This window comes from Gymnoscopelus microlampas (genome assembly GCF_963454915.1).
Source record: "Gymnoscopelus microlampas genome assembly, chromosome: 10".
NCBI lineage: Eukaryota > Metazoa > Chordata > Actinopteri > Myctophiformes > Myctophidae > Gymnoscopelus > Gymnoscopelus microlampas.
The window spans coordinates 4,363,766-4,377,514 of NC_139947.1; the positions used below are offsets into that span (position 1 = coordinate 4,363,766).

Genomic DNA, 13,749 nt, shown 5'->3' on the forward strand with positions numbered 1-13,749 from the left:
AAGTATTTGTACGTCAGAAATGATTCAGGTCAAGCTGTACATTTACTCCTTGCGGCAAGTAAAAAGTGAAGGAGATCTCCGCTGTGTCTGTGTCTATCTTATTCCAATGTGTGATCTGAGCCTAAGGTGTTTGTAAAATGATAAAGCAATCTATCACCTACTCAAGAAGAAGTCTCTATGGTTGAGGAGAGACGAGATAAGTGACAAACAAGGAGCTGTTTCTGATGATTCCAACCTGTACACACTCACACACACACACACACACACACACACACACACACACACACACACACACACACACACACACACACACACACACACACACACACACACACACACACACACACACACACACACACACACACACACAAAAGGTTAAAACAGCACATTTTAACAATCAATAGCCAACAAGGCCGTTCAAAGTGCTTCATAAAAGAATACAGGGAAGGCACTAGGGGAATCTGGGCACCATCTTTAGTAAGGGTTAAGTGTCTTGCTCAGCGACACTTCAACACATTGCTGAGAGTCAGTGGTAACTAAATACATTTACTCAAGTACTGTACTTTAATGGAGTATTTCCAATTTTCAGTACTTTTACTTCTACTCCACTACACTCAAAGGCAAATATTGTACTTTTACTCCACTACAATTATTTGAAAACTTTAGTTACTAGTTACTTTGTAGATTTGAATTATAATTAACATACATCAACTTCTTCAGTCCTATATACATTTTGGCCATTTGAAAATAGCCGATCTACGAGCTCACAATGCATCGAGATGCGACGCATTGTGAGCTTGTATACCTGCTATTATACATTTGAAAACATTTGAAATGACATATTCTGCACAATGAGTACTTTCTACTTTTGGTATTTTAAGTACATTTTCATGCCAGTACTTTTGTATTTTTACTTTTCCAGACTTTAACTTGTAACAGAGTATTTCTATATTGCACTATTGATGCTTTTACTTAAGTACAAAATGTGAGTACTTCTTCCACCACGGCTGAGAGCTAAACATGTACCTGGGACCTCCGGAGTTCTAGTCGGGCTCACTAACCAATCACGTTTCTGTTTAGGATGATCGCAGTACTCTTTACATTATCTGGAATGCATCCTTTTAGCAATAAAGGTCTTAATATCTTTAGTTTGAGACACTTGAGGTAACGTGATCACCATCACATACTGCAGCTCATGGCTCTAGCTCAGAGGTTTTCAACTGGTGGTCCGTGTACCACTGGTGGTCCCTGGAGGTATTGCATGTGGTCTCTAATCATGCATTCAGTATTGTAGGAAAGTGAATCTTTACAGGGACAGAGCTCTCAGCTCTGTACCTGTTTTGATATTGGCAGTATTCTGTCACTTCTTCTTCTTCTTCTTCTTCTTCTTCTGCCACTTTTCGCAGTTCTGGCTGAACCGCGCTGTCGCTTTTTACGAAACTCGGCCATATGGTAGATGGTCATGAAAAACGATCAAGAAATAATTCTCACAATCTTTCGTCCAAAGGTGGCGCTATAGCACTCAATTGAAAATGCCAACTTTGAACAGGTACAACTCATGCCCTGTTTGACCTACAGCCATGAAACTTGGATACACATATGCATCTCCTCATGCTGAACAACTTTCACACTCTGACTTTTGACCTCTGACCTTTAGATCTCCCACCATTTTGAATTATATGAAAAACAGTCATTGGCTCCTAACTTCTGCATTTTTTCACTTATGGAAAATCCGCTCCCATCATTATGTCGGCATAGGTCCAAAGTTCAAGTGTTAAACGTTTCGTGCAGATTGCTCCAAAATCCTAGGATTCCATAGATTTTAACTATTGCAGTTTTATGAAAATTATTCATCTGCGCCTAAAACATACATGCAGACTCACATTTCTTTGAAACTTTGCAGAAATGTACAGGGCCATTCCAAATATCACTGAAACCAATCTTACTCCAATTGGCCAAAGGGGGGCGCTATAGCAATTTTTTGAAAATGCAGACTTTAAACAGGCATAAGTCATGCCTCGTTTGGCCGAAAGTCGTGAAACTTGCTTACACATGTGCCTTGACTCATGAGGAACACACGTATCGATTTGACCATTAAGCTCCGCCCTTAGATTTTCCGCAATTTTGAGCAGTTTGAAAAATACTTGTTTTTGCCAGTTCTGGCTTAACCGTGCATACGCTTTTTACGAAACTCGGCCATATGGTAGATGCTCATGAAAAACTACCAATAAATAATTCTCACACTCATTCGTCAAAGGGTGGCGCTATAGCACTCAATTGAAAGTGCCAACTTTGAACAGGTACAACTCATGCCCTGTTTGACCTACAACCCTGAAACTTCGATACACACATGCGTCTCTTCATGCCCGACAACTTTTGTGGTCTGACTTTTGACCTCTGACCTTTAGATCGCCCACCATTTTGAATTATATGAAAAACAGCCATTGGCTCCTAACTTCTGCATTTTTTCACTTATGGAAAATCCGCTCCCATCATTATGTCGGCAGAGGTCCAAAGTTCAAGTGTTAAACGTTTCGTGCAGATTGCTCCAAAATCCCAGGATTCCATAGATTTTAACTATTGCAGTTTTATGAAAATTATTCATCTGCCCCTAACACATACATGCAAGACTCACATTTCTTTGAAACGTTGCAGTAATGTAGAGAGTCATTCCAAATATCACTGAAACCAATCTCACTCCAATTGGCCAAAGGGGGGCGCTATAGCAATGTTTTGAAAATGCAAACTTTAAACAGGCAAAAGTCATGCCTCGTTTGGCCGAAAGTCGTGAAACTTGCTTACACTTGTGCCTTGACTCATGAGGAACACATCTATCGCTTTGACCAGTAAGCTCCGCCCTTAGATTGTCCGCAATTTTGAGCAGTTTGAAAAACACTTAAACCCAGGATTTTTCAGCTATTTGCGTGAAACTGTATCATCTGTGTGATCTCCTTTTTCACAGTTCCTTGTCTGTTGGTCCAATGGCGTCTCCCTTAAATGAGTGCCTCACAATCTCAAGGTTGTCAGTTCAAGCCTCATTTAAGTTGAATTGCAAACAACATGACTGTATCAATGAATACGTGTGCAAATGGTAAAGATAACCTGAAATGCATATTTGAGAGTACGTTTTTCAACGTATGACATACTTCATTCTGAAAATAGCCGATCTACAATCTCAAAACCTTTCAGATAGCAACGTGTTTCTGAGCTTGTAGATCGGCTGCTTTCACTGTTTTCGGTTGAAAGGAGACATACAATTTCTCTATTGGTAAATGGTTTGTGAACGAGTGATCTTAGTGTTGGCTTGGTTCATGACAGAAGGCAAGAGTTTATGATCTTCAACAGACAACATCAGCCTGGACAAAACTATAGCACTATACTGTAGGTAGTGTTGCAGCCTATTAGTCCGAAGGTTGAGAGTTCGATTCCTGTTAATTGCAATAGGTTGAGATGTTCAATCAATCCATTCTGTTTTCATCTCTCTCTCTCATCAATCTATTCCGTTTCCATGTCTCTCTTCAATCTATTCCGTTTCCATGTCTCTCTTCAATCTATTCTGTTTCCATGGCGCGCGCTCGCGCTCTCTCTCTCTCTCTCTCTCTCTCTGTCTCTCTGTCTCTCTCTCTCTCTCTCTCTCTCTCTCTCTCTCTCTCTCTCTCTCTCTCTCTCTCTCTCTCTCTCTCTCTCTCTCTCTCTCTCTCTCTCTCTCTCTCTCTCTCTCTCTCTCTCTCTCTCTCTCTCTCTCTCTCTCTCTCTCTCTCGTTTCCATGTCTGGCCCTGTATTATCACTGCTTGCAGCTATATTTTCTTTTGCATTTATTGTCTCTCCGCCAGGCCGAAAGGCAAGGCGAGAGTATGTTTTACCCCCTGTCCGTCCGTATGTGTGTCCGTACGTCTGTGGACAGCTAAACTCCCGCAACGTTGGCCCGGTGGCTCCGAAACCGTGCACACACACTCTCTGGATGCCAATTCAGAACCTCTGTTATAGCACCACCAGGAGGCCGATTTGTGCAAAACCCATTTACTCCTACAGATTTTATTCAAACGTCATGCAAATCAGTACACAGTATCTCTATAGTCATGTGATCACCACGGATCCGATTTTCCATATTCCATCCTCATTGGCTAAGGTTGCCTTCCAAAGTTGCAGGATTGGTCCGTTTTGAACAAAATGCCTCAAATCATGAACGCAGCGTGCAATTTCCGTGAAAGGCCTAAGATGAAATGACACCCTTTTCACATTGGCCTATTATAGCGCCACCAGGAGGCCACAATAACCTACCTGACCTGGCGAAGACCTGTGCTCCGAAGAGCACTTCTTCTAGTTTTCATTGATGCAATGAAACATTTTCATCGCTGTTTTATTTTGGAGAAACTTGGTATTTGAGGACAGAGCAATTAAAGACATTATCATCATTATCAGTGGTCCAAAAGTACTTCAAGCTTAACTACAAAAGAGGATCAGCTCATTGCCATGTCCACAGACTCTGTCAAGAGACTCATGTATGAACACAGTCCCTTGTGAAGATCTGGATGAGTTGTCACACTTCACAGAGCTTGCAGTAAAAGCAAAATGTATTTGACCTTTTGTAACTACGTATCTCTGTGACAGAAGTATTTTCATGCTGGCATACCTGAAGAATATGTACAGGTTAAGGTTCTAGCCACAAAATGACATGAGATAAGAGACTCCACTAAGCCAAGAAGAGACGGACATGGACCACTCGTGATCATGTCATGGTCCACTAGTTGAGAAACAGTTCACTCAATGACATGGTGACCTAAGATGACATGTCATTGTTGTTGACAGCAGTTACTGGAACTTCTACAGAAAAGGGAATTGAATCTGAAGAAGTGGAAGTGTAGCCTGGTTGACTCATCATTATTAGTAAATGTGCCCATATAATAGCATGTGTCTGCTAACTCATCAGTTAACATGAGTTTAATATAGAAGGCTGAATGAAGTAAGAGACATTCTCAAAAACACTCAAACACTCTAAAACGCTCTGCTCACTAGCATTATATATCAGTTAAATAATGACTGTTAAGGACTTGATTAAATGCCTCGCACTTGCGAGACGTACCTCGCAATATAATACCTCTAAAAAGAAAAAGAAGAAAAAAGAAAAAGATGAACTAATATAAGACCATAACAAGTAACCAACAAACAAGAAATGCTCAAACATTAGCCAAATTGTCAAATATTACCTAAGAAAGACACAGGATGTGGGTTGGTAGTTTTGTTTTAGTTTCATACTACTCAACAAGTGAGAATACTTTAATGTGTGTTTGTGATGATCCTCTGAAGTTTGTCACATTTATTTTGCCTTTATTGGTGCCTCTAAAAACCTAAATGAGCCTTCCTGATTTAAGTCTAATCACTTTTTCTTCTCCTCCAGAGCAAAATACTACATCCTTACTAAATGATACTACAAATACTTGACTTTGTTCTAGAGGGAGGGAGGGAGAGAGAGAGAGAGAGAGAGAGAGAGAGAGAGAGAGAGAGAGAGAGAGAGAGAGAGAGAGAGAGAGAGAGAGAGAGAGAGAGAGAGAGAGAGAGAATGAAGAGTATTTCCTGGCACCAATATTGTCTGGCAGAGCGCCTCTGTACTGTCTGTGCTGTATCCTATAGTCTACTGCTACCATGTCCACATTAATGAACTCTGTACTGTCTGTGCTGTATCCTATAGCCTACTGCTACCATGTCCACATTAATGAACTCTGTACTGTCTGTGCTGTATCCTATAGCCTACTGCTACCATGTCCACATTAATGAACTCTGTACTGTCTCTGCTGTAGCCTAAAGCCTACTGCTACCATGTCCTTCTTCCTCTCTCTCCTCATCCCTCTCGCGTAACAAGCACTTGTGCTGTAATGTTTTTCAAATTAACACACACACACACACACACACACACACACACACACACACACACACACACACACACACACACACACACACACACACACACACACACACACACACACACACACACACACACGGCTACTATTGGGGGCCTGCCCATTGTTGTTAAAAAAGTTTAGCGGAGCGAGTCACAAACTTTGTTAACGTCATCTTCCCCTCGTATAATGATTAGTCGACACAGGTTTTATTTACAAGTTTGTCCACAACATCCCTCTTTTTCTTGTGAATTTCGTGCGATCGACCAACAATACAATCAACAATACAATCGACATTATACATCAAACTTTCCTTAGATCTGCACGATTCACACACATGATATATTTTTACGTTTTCATGCCTGCTGATATATCCTGGTATCATATGGTTGTAATATAATGTTATAATATAATTATAGCATACTGAATGATTTCATTACATAGAAGTATAGAATATGATATGAAACCCACCTCTCTTCACGAAGGACGAAGTGAAAAGGGACGCATAAGGCTCTAGTTTTATAGAGGCAGGAAGAGGAGGGATTAAATATATATCCTGTACTGTACAAATTCTGTCATGTAATAATAACTATAATTAATAACTATATAATGACAAAGTGTACGATTTTATAATCAAATATACTATATAGATATATGTATTAATGTGTAATTATACATTAACTATATATACTGTATACATTACTCTCACTGTTAAGAGCTGGTTTATTGACTGCCAACGTGCAGCAGCGGGGGCGAGGAGGGCGGGGCTGGGGATCCTCAGTTCAACTATGATTATTGAGGGGTGGGGTCCCCAGTTCAAATATGATTCTTTTGGGGGGATGTGTAACTATAGGACTGACACAATGAAGCGCGCGCACACACACACACACACACACACACACACACACACACACACACACACACACACACACACACACACACACACACACACACACACACACACACACACACACACACACACACACACACACACACACACAGTGTGGCCTGTACAGTACATGACATGGCTCAAACAAAATGTCTGTTTCAAAGAAACCACATGTGTTTCCACTCAGCCAGCCAGAAGGAAGAATGCAGGAGTTGCAACATGTCGGTTGTTCCTCCGGGTGAGGAAAATAAAACAACAAAAACACTTGAAGTGTTTTCTCTTCACATAATAATACTTTTGAGCTGTGCTCCTAGAAGTGTTTTATTTTGTTCTTGGAGTGTTGCTACTCATGAGCAAGGCAGTACAGTACTAGCTCTAGAATGTCTGTGATCTTACATACATTTCATCTATTTCAAATACACAGCCATAGATCGGTCCCACCCGCGTACGGTTAGCAGAGTGATCTGCACTGCGTTAAAGTGCTCTAAGCTGCGTCTGTACTCACCCAATAATTAATTCCTAAGACTTGGAGTCAGATATTATCCTCTAGTTTCATATCAGTTTGAAAGTTCTGCCAGAAAACGTGAGTTTAGTCAAATATCTCCACTTTTCCACGAGCTGAACACGGACGACTATCTGTACGGGCGAGGGGCCCGACATGAGTGAAGAACCAAATTTATTGAAACTTCCTCTGATCATCACAAATTTACAAGGAAGCAAAAACGTATGGGGCACACAATTGACAGGTGCGTTGTGATTGGTGTGGGGTAATGAATCACACCACCTGCCCATTGTGTGACCCAAACATGTGCTTCCCAAAGGAAGTTTAGATTTATTCAGTCCTGCACTCATTCCAGGCCCCTCGTCCGGACAGTAAGTCAACCGTGTGCAGCTCATGGAAAAGTGGAGATATTTTACTAAACTCACGTTTTCTGGCTGAACTTTCAAATGGATATGAAACTAGAAGACAATATCTGACTCCAAGTCTTAGGAATTCTTTATTGGGTGAGTACAGATGCAGCGCAGATCACTCTGCTAACCATGTGCGGGTGGGACTGATCTATGGCTGTGTATTTGGAATACATGAAATGTATGTAAGATCACACACACACACACACACACACACACACACACACACACACACACACACACACACACACACACACACACACACACACACACACACACACACACACACACACACACACACACACACACACACACACACACACACACACACACACACAGGGCTAGTACTGTACAAGACTCTGCAGAAACACATTGGTTGTTTGACTCATGAGCAGTAAAATAAAGTTACCTGGTATCTGGAGCAGTTGTGTAGTTGTTTGTGATGTTTGTCTAACAGCCAGTCAGTGTCTGTTGGAGTGAAGTGTTGATGTCTGTGTGTGTTGATAAAACCCTATTGGAACAAAAAGACACATTCATAGTTTTAATGAAAATGATTGTCATTTTTTTATGAAATGACAATCAGTGTAAAAACCATCAACACCATATTATGAAATGACAATCAGTATAAAAACCATCAACACCATTATGAAATGACAATCAGTGTAAAAACCATCAGCACCATTATGAAATGACAACCAGTGTAAAAACCATCAACACCATTATGAAATGACAACCAGTGTAAAAACCATCAACACCATTATGAAATGACAACCAGTGTAAAAACCATCAACACCATTATGAAATGACAACCAGTGTAAAAACCATCAACACCATTATGAAATGACAACCAGTGTAAAAACCATCAACACCATTATGAAATGACAACCAGTGTAAAAACCATCAACACCATTATGAAATGACAACCAGTGTAAAAACCATCAACACCATTATGAAATGACAACCAGTGTAAAAACCATCTAACCTGACGCTACCAGATCCAAGAAGCTTGCTCCACATAGTGTTTCACTGGTTACTCAATACCGCCCCATCTGGCAGGGTCAGGTTAAAAACCATCAACACCATTATGAAATGACAATCAGTATAAAAACCATCAACACCATTATGAAATGACAATCAGTATAAAAACCATCAACACCATTATGAAGTGATAATCAGTATAAAAACCATCAGTGCTTTTTAATGACAGATGTCAGTTTTAATGACGTCTGTCTGTGTTTGTCTGTAAGCAACAAAAACATGTCAACAAAATCGTAGAAATTCTATAGATCAGAGAAAAACCATGAATTTCCCTTTTTTTTGGGGGGGGGGGTATTTTTTGTGCTCCCCAGTCTCTTGTACCCCAAAATATATATTTTTTTAACATTCAGTCATTCATTCTCATTTCAGAGATTTTCAGAATGGGCGTGTCTGAACAGGCCATCTCAGAATGGCAAGTTTGCTTACCTCACGAACCATTCTTAGTCATTGAGCCAGACAAGATTTCATTATCGAAAGAGTGGGCAAAACCAAACCTATATTAAATTGTTCATAGGGTCAATACGAGTAAATAAATATATGATAACCTTTCCACAGGAGTAACTTTTTCATGGTTATCACACATTTTGTTATTTTCCCCATACGTACATGACAGTTGAAAAAAATGACAAAATTTAAAAAAGAGTTATCATAATGAAACTTCTTGAGTTGATAACTTACATGAAGACGATGATTTATCGTATTACAAGTTTTCTGAAATTGTATATTTAAATATGCAAATTAGGCATTTAGTCCATGAGCCTGAGCCACAAAATTGAGCCAGATATTGAATATTCCATAGTTAAAAACCTTTGACTCCAACATCTTAACAAAATGAAATAAGTATGTTGACTCTGGCTTTGTCCAATGTTCCAATGTTGATTCAGGAAAGGTATGCAAATTTGGGCATATTTTCCTAATGCCTAATTTGCATAATTAAATATACGATTTCAGAAAACTTGTAATACGATAAATCATTGTCTTCATGTAAGTAATCAACTCAAAGTTTCATTAACTCTTTTTTAAATTTTGTAATTTTTTCCCCTGTCATGTACGTATGGGGAAAATAACAAAATGTGTGATAACCATGAAAAAGCTACTCCTGTCGAAAGGTTATCATATATTTATTTACTCGTATTGACCCTATGAACAATTTAATATAGGTTTGGTTTTGCCCACTCTTTCGATAATCATTGCTCAATTTTGGGACTCTGGCTCATGGACTATTAGGCGGGTGCAAATATGGTTTGACCCAAAAAAAATTGGAACAAAAGGTTTCTCAATGGTTTATTGTAGTATCAGATGTACTTAATAACATATCAAAAGTCTACCGAAATCTGATCATTAGAAATGTCAAATTTCCAAGATGGCCGCCACCAGTTCCTTAAAAGACCATTACTCCTTCATTATTTGCCCTACACAAGTAATGATGGTGCCTCACCCCATGTTTTGGTGATCTAGGAATCCAATTAGCATATATACATTATAGTCAAGTGATTATAAGTACAATTAAATATTGAAGCAATTGGTTATAAGCATATTTAACAATGTAATTTGACATTTCTCCCTTTTCTACATGTCATAATGCCCAGGATTGGTGAATTCATCACCTATACATGTAATTCACATTCTGTTGAAGCTTTCAAAATGTATTTGGATACCAATAAGGAATACATTAATTATTACTGGGTGGTACTGTGACATTTGTAAAAACATGGCTGCCAAGTGATAGACTGGGAATATTACACAAATCTTGGAAGAAATTCCTTACCGAGAAATGTCTTCACCAATTTGTTTGTAAAGGTGTCTGGTTCCCAAACTGGGGGTCCCCCAAATGATTTTGGGGGGTCCCCAGATGGTTAGCTTAATGTGCAACATTGTTTTCTCAACAGTAAACACACCAACATACAGTATAAGTGTATACAGGGTATCTGCACATTTCTAAAGTTACAATTTAATTACTCTTAAGACTATATTATCTATATATATATTATCTCAAATATTAGGTAAGAAAGAGGCAAACATTGTGAAAATAGCCGATGTACAAGCTCACAATGCTACACTCAGTAGGAAAAAAATGGCCACTTGTGGGCCTAGAGAGGGTGTGCAAGTCAGTACAGAGCTATCACAACATGTATCTAGTGTCTTCTACTGGGTGTCTAGACAGGGGTGGTGGAGGAGTGTGGTGTGGATAAGGTTCAGATTCGCTTGTCACAGACATCTCCTTATTCCTGTGAGTAGTTGTGTGAGGTTTTAGTGCAAAATTAATTTCACATGTCTTTGTTTTGTGATTGGTACTGCTGGCAATAAGCTTGAACCTTGATCTTTTTTTCTGGATAATTGCAACAGCAAGAAGGTACGTATAGGGGACAGCCCATGACGCCCTTGGCTCCAGTCTCCCCATATAATCCCAATCTAACCGACCTCCACGCCCATAAGGGGCTGTGTCCCTGCTGCTATCCAACAAACAGGCATTGCTTTCGGCATACACCCTCCTCACTACCTATGCCCACTCACGAGCGCCTATCTCGGGCATAGGAGCCAGACCCGCTAGGAAGTCCATTTGGGACCAGCATACATAGGGACACGACTGTCTGCCTGACACAGTCTTGCAACATGTGGAGGTCTTACAACCACCACCACTGGCTACCTACAGTATGCTAACTCAAGAGTGCCTATCTTGGGAGTGCCTATCTCGGGAGCCAGCGTGGAGGTTCACTTGGGACCAGTGGGACTATCCAGTGAGCCAGGCGACATAGGGACACTCCTCTCAGCCTCACGCATTAGCTAAATTCCAATACCTTAATTTCTGTCTCCTCCTCACTCCGTCCTCCAGCGTGCCGTGGCTTAGAAATCGTTTGCATCCCAAATGCTAATTTGCTTTTGGAGGAGCTGAGAACGAGGAGAGCGCAGGCTTGCCACTTGGAGTGAGATCTGGCAAAGAAGTTTATCTTTCATGTATCGTTTGCAGAACTGTCTGCAAACGATACATGTCGTTGAAATGATACATGAACTGTCGTTGAAATGGCATATCATTTCTGTTGGAGGTTTTGCACATCGGACATGGGGGAGATCAGAAGCTCAGGGTCTCCTTGGCTCCTAACTTTGCTCTTCTGTGCTCCAAGTGCCCAGGAAGCAATCCAGTAACCCCCATACTCCCCTCTACCCACCTGAGGGGAACCCTAGGCCCAATAAACTGTAGACCAAACCCACCCCTCATACTCCCCTCTGTCTAGGCACCGAGTTCTGACAGCTCTACACTAACCTCCATAAGCACCCCATCCCTCTTTGCAAACTCACACTGATTGCTTTCCTAATGTGTTAAAAAGTTCTATAAACATCTATTCAATGTTTTTCAAAATCGTGTGTCTACAAGATGACACTGCGCTTGTCCACGAGAAAAATAAATATTCTCGTGTATGTAGGGGAGGAGTTATGAAGTTCCTGTGGGGTGGGTAAGGGGAGGGGTGCAGAGAGATTGGTTCAAAATGCAAGAAATTGTTTTTGGGTGGGGTGTATAGTCAAAGATGAATTTAGTTTGGGCAATACTGAAAACAATACTATATTGCAACTGACAATATTCTCTGCCACCACCTTCTGCAAATTGTGACTATTTGTTGTGTTGTGTTTTGAGGATATCTTAAAGCCTTGTTCCAGTAAAAAATAAAAATAAGTTGTTGGACATTTATTATATAATTAGTTAAGTTAACTTGAAACGGGTGACCATTTCAGAGGGTGTTAATAGAGTTGCAAACAAAATATAGGATTTCACAATTATCTAATTGTATCTCTGCAATTTGGACAAGTCCAATGGATTCCCAGGCCCCCAAAACATGGGGTTAGACACAAAAAGTACTTGTCTAGGATAAATAATGAAGGAATTAAGCTATTTTAACGTTTTTTTGGCCATCTTGGACGCCATCTTGAAAATAACACCTTAAAAGTGGTCAAACTTTGGTAGACTTTTAGTATGTTATTCAGGACACCACATACTACAAAAAACAGTTGAGAAACCTTTTGTTCCAATTTTTTTTGGGTTAGGTGCTTTTTTTTCATATATGCACCCGCCTATATCTGCCCATGTATTTTGATAGACAGAATTGCTCAGTAGCACCCCTCTGCCCAACAGGACGTTTTGGTATTGCAGCTGAAAGTGCTTTATAAGCCTGAGAGAATTGACTTGGGATGAGTATATCTGAGTGTTGATTTAGGCTCAAACCTTTTGAAAATGGTTTGAGGGGCATACACCATATGATATTAAATATCTTTTTTTTTTTTATTCATGGTCTGACTCCTTTAAGTAGTGAAAATAGCAGAGCCACAAGCTCGCAACACGTCACATCGTGGCGTCACACTATTGAATGACTTTAAGACCTTTTTAATATCTTTAAAATTAAGTAAGTAAAAAACAAAGATAAACTAATAATGAGACCATTACTACGTCAAAAGTAACCCACAAGCTATACAAAATAAATTGTTAACCATTGTTCTAATTGTCAATTATTACCTAAGAAAGAGGCAACAATTGTGAAAAAAAGCCGATCTACAATCTGACAACGCCTCGCATTGCCGAACCGAATCAAACTCAGGTCACGGCCTGAAAGGTTTGTGAACCCATGCCCTAAACAACATACTGTTTGTCTATAATTAGTCAGATAAATGCTGTGGTCAGATCCACTTTTTATCATCTGAGGCTGCTTGCTCAAATCAAGTCTGTGCTTTTTTTAAATGATTTTGAGACCCTTGGACTACTGTAATGCTGAAAAGGCTCGGTCACCTCTGGTCTTTAAAGAGGTGGTGCCATGGTTTTGCACTTTTTTTTCATGTGTCTATGAGGTTGATAGAACTTCATTAAGCCCCCTGGTGGTGTTTTTATGGTGTTTTATGTCTTCTCTGACTATTTTGAGTTTCTACCTGGAGGCTGAAACCTTGAGGGTCAAACGTGCCAATAGAAAAACAGCGCTTTAATGACACAGTAAAAATATACCCTCCCCCTCATTAGCATAACACAACAGGTG

General features: G+C 40.0%; 1 protein-coding gene across 1 annotated transcript in view; it reads right to left on the reverse strand.

Annotated features, from left to right (window-relative positions):
- LOC311054051 (uncharacterized protein) overlaps positions 1-13,749 on the reverse strand; it is a gene marked incomplete at its 3' end in the record, with an annotated part of 82,920 nt that overhangs the window by 65,122 nt on the left and 4,049 nt on the right. Inside the window, exons 2-3 of the mRNA XM_084069931.1 lie at positions 8,106-8,207; positions 162-235 (exon numbers count right to left, since the gene is read on the reverse strand). The remainder of the gene's footprint in view (positions 1-161; positions 236-8,105; positions 8,208-13,749) is intronic.